Consider the following 3,989-nt stretch of genomic DNA (forward strand, 5'->3'; position numbering starts at 1 on the left):
CTGGTCTAGTGAGAAGTGTTCCTGCCCATAGCAAGGTGTTAAAATCCATTCCCACCCAAATCATTCTATGATTCTCTGGTTCTATATTTTCAACATTCTTAACTGTATGGGTCCAGATGAGATTCGCCCAAGAGTACTGAATGACCTCATCAAGCCTTTTGTGGTGACTTACCAGCAGTCCTGACTAACCAAGGAGGTCTCAGCTGACTGGAGGTTAGCAAATGTGATTGCAGTCACACAAGGAAAAAAGGATGCAGGGAGTTACAGCCCTGTCAGTCTGACCTTGATATCAGGGAATATTATAGAACAAATCATCTTGAGTGCCATCACGACACATGTGGAGCAATTGAGTGACCAGAACCAGTCAATTTTCATGAAGGGCAGGTTCTGCCTGATGAACTGGATCTCCTTCCGTGACAAGATGATCCACTTAATGGATGAGGGAAATGCTGTGAATGTTGTCTATTTGGATTTCAGTCAAGTGACACTGTTTCTCATGACATTCTTCTGGAAAAACTAACTGCTCATAGCTTGGAAAAGTGTACAATTTTCTGGGTGAGGTACTAGCTGAATGTTGATGCTCAGAGTCACAGTGAATTCAATTCAATCCATTTGGTGTCCAGTCACCTCTGGCACTTCTCAGGGCTCAGTTCTGTGGTCAGGTTTGTTTAACATTCTTATTAGTGGTCTGGATGAAGGGATTGAGAGGACTTTTGGTAATTTTTCAGAAACCAACACATTAGGCAGCTTGTGGCAAGGAAGGCTTTGCAGGGGAATCTGGCTAGGCTTGATCAGTGGGCTGAATCTAATTATCTGACATTCAACAAGGCTAAATTCTGGGTGCTGCACTTAGCTCATAAGAACCCGATGCAGAGATACAAGTTTGGGGAAGAAAAGCTGGAAAGTTGTCCAGCAGAAAAGGACTTGGGGGCATTGGGCAACATCTGGCTTAACATGAGCCAGCAATGTGCCCAGGTGGCCAAGAATGCCAAGGACAGCTTGGTCTGCATCAGAAAGTGTGTGGACAGAATGACCAGGGAAGTGGTTGTCAACTTGTACATGGCTCTGGTGAGACCACATCTCTGTCCCTGTGTTCATGTTACAGCTCCTCACTGCAAAGGATATCGAGTTGCTTGAGTATGTGCAGAGAAGAGCAATGAAAAGCTCTTCTGTAAGGCTTCAAGGTTATGAGGAAGTGCTGAAGGAAATGGAGTTGGGAGGAGCAGGATGAGAGAGATCGCATCGCTTCCTATGAATGGTGGCAACCAGGGGGACATTGATCTCTTTTTCCAGCTGACAAGTGATAAGATGTGAGGAAACAGTCTCAGGCAGTACCCGGAGAGGTTTAACTGGACATTGGGAAGAATTTTTTCACAAAGATGGTGGTCAAGGATTGGAATGTGCTGCCCAGGGCAGTGGTGGAGTTCTGCTCCCTGGAGGTATCTGAGAGAAGTCTGTACGTGGCACTAAGGGACATGGCTTGGTGATGGAACTTCGCAGGTCAAGTTAGCGGTGGGATGTGATGATCTTGAAGGGGTTTCTATGATTCCAAGTTCACTCCTCTAGCTGTATCTCTGCAGTGCTAACATATTCAGGAGGTGTTTATATTTCCATTAGTGATGGAAAAAAAGTGAGAAGGAAATATTTTTAAATGAAGTCATTGTGTATGCACACAGCAGGCTGAGACCAACCTAATAGTTGAATCAGAAGCTGTTCTAACCCCCAGTGCATATTTCTGTCCAAACACTAGCAACTGAGAGTTGGGCTAACAAGCTAGAGCTTAACAATATGCCAATATTAGTCTAGAGGTCTTCAGAGATGCTAAAACCAGTCTGCAGATAGACTTACTCGTACCAAACACTGCGCACAACATCATGAGACAGCCCCAGTGGACCTTCAATTCAACAGACTCTGGGTCTGCCCCTCCTCATCCTCATTTAAGGGCTAGCAGCTGAGGGAGAAGCAGCTTTCTGGACAGGGATAACAGTTCTCTTTTGCTGTCACTGGTTGTTGAAAGGGGTGAGCTAGTTTTTCTTCTTTGTTATCTTCTATTGTTCCATAGTGCTTTTATCCCAGTAGAAGGCACTGTCATTGCCTTCTATTGCCTCATGTTAGTGGTGAGCCAGGCAGGATTTTAACCCTTTAAAGATACTCTATCACAAGGCTCCTAAAATACTAATACAGCATTTTTAATTAATATAATATAGTGGCTTGGATGGGGAAAGACCACCTCTTTGAATGAGATCTTGCTAGGGCACATCCTGGGATTCTTAGGATCTCCATATCCAGATTGGTTCTATAACTGAAAAATGGAACCCTCTGTGGGATGGAGGAAATATCCACAAGTCCCCAGTCTGCATAGCTGAGTATTTTCATTGCCTTAGCAAAGACATACTAATTACTAGAGAACAACAGTTGGCTGTATCCACCATGGCATGGCCACTGTTGATGGCTTTAAGTCGATTAAATATGCCTGAAGAAGCTTTGGCCAATGAAAATCAACTACTATGTGACCAAGTTGAAAAGTTTGAATGACAAGTCATGGTACTGATGGGGAAAAAGCCAATCTGATCATTCTTTTACAGAAGGTCTGAAACATCTCTTCAGAAAGTACCAGGGACCCTGAGCAAGGGAACCTGTATAAACTAACCTCTGTTTCTGAAAGAATTAAAAGCCAGATCTTGAGATTCCACTTGAGTGAGATCCCTTTGGGACCCAACCAATTGTAACTCAGAAAAATGAAGAAGAGACTGGTGAGGGTGTGCCATGACCAGTGGCCCCACACTCAGACCACATTACATATAACAGCATGCCCATACATAGCAGCTGAACTTACGAAACTGGTACAGAGATTTAGGCAAAAAACGAGAGAGAATGTACCAGTGTGGCTGCTCTGGTTATGGGACGTGGGGCAGAAAGCATGTTAGCAAACGGATCAGTAAATGGATCCATTACTACTCAGGCAAAGATTGTGTGCAACAGTCCAACAAAATGAGCAAAATCATTAATTCAATGGCTGATGGCTGCATGCTGAATAACACGGCCAAATAAGAATGATATAACTTTAGACACAGATTTATGGCTGAATGTGACAGTGAGTGGAGTTCAATCCTGTTGGTGACCAGTCACCTCTGGAACTCCCCAGTGGATGCTCAGTTCTGCTTTGTTAAAATTTTTATCAGTGAGTGAGTGGATTGAGTGTACCTTCGTTAAGTTTGCAGAAGCTAACACATTGGGCAGGATTGTTGATATGACTGAGGGTAAGAGGGCTCTTCAGGGGAAAACAACATATATGAAGAGTGGGTGAGAAGGGGCTGTTTAGTCTGGAGAAGAGGAGCCTGAGGGGGAGACCTCATCACTCTGTACAACTTCCTAACAGGAAGTTGCAGGAAGGAGAGTGCCAATCTGTTTTCTCAAGTGGCAAGTGACAGGATACGAGGAAAGAGCCTCAGGTTGCACCAGAGGAGGTTTATATTTGAGGTTATGAATGATTGTTCACAGAGAGGGTGGTCAACCATTAGAACAGGTCACCCAGAGCAGTGGTGGAATCTTCATCCCTGGAGGCTGGATGTGTCACTAAGGGACATGTCTTGGTGATGGGACTCAATAGGTCAGGCTGATAGTTAGACAATGATTTTTATGGTCTTTTTCAACTTAAATGATTCTGTGACTGCCACTGTTCTACTGAGGTTAACAGATTGTCTTTCAAAAGGCACTAATTAGAATCATAGAATCATAGAATTGCCAAGGTTGGAAAATACCCACAGGATCACCCAGTCCAAATGTCCACCTATCACCAATAGTTCTCACTAAACCATTTCCTTCAATACAATGTCCCAACGTTCCTTGAACATCTCCAGTGACTCCACCACCTCCCTGAGCAGCCCATTCCAGTGCCTGACCACTTTCAGAGAAAGAGTGCTTCCATTCCCCTACCCCCTCCCCGCCCCCCCAAAAAAAAGAAAAAAAGAAAAAAAAGGATAATTTTA

The 3,989-nt window shown here is 44.1% G+C and overlaps 1 pseudogene; it reads left to right on the forward strand.

The window, feature by feature from the left end:
• The first annotated feature begins 954 nt into the window (after positions 1–954).
• On the forward strand, positions 955–2,770 carry LOC146544184 (uncharacterized; annotated as a pseudogene).
• Positions 2,771–3,989: the final 1,219 nt, after the last annotated feature.

Source organism: Meleagris gallopavo, chromosome 6 (assembly GCF_905368555.1).
Source record: "Meleagris gallopavo chromosome 6, MGAL_WU_HG_1.1, whole genome shotgun sequence".
NCBI classification, from domain to species: Eukaryota; Metazoa; Chordata; class Aves; order Galliformes; family Phasianidae; genus Meleagris; species Meleagris gallopavo.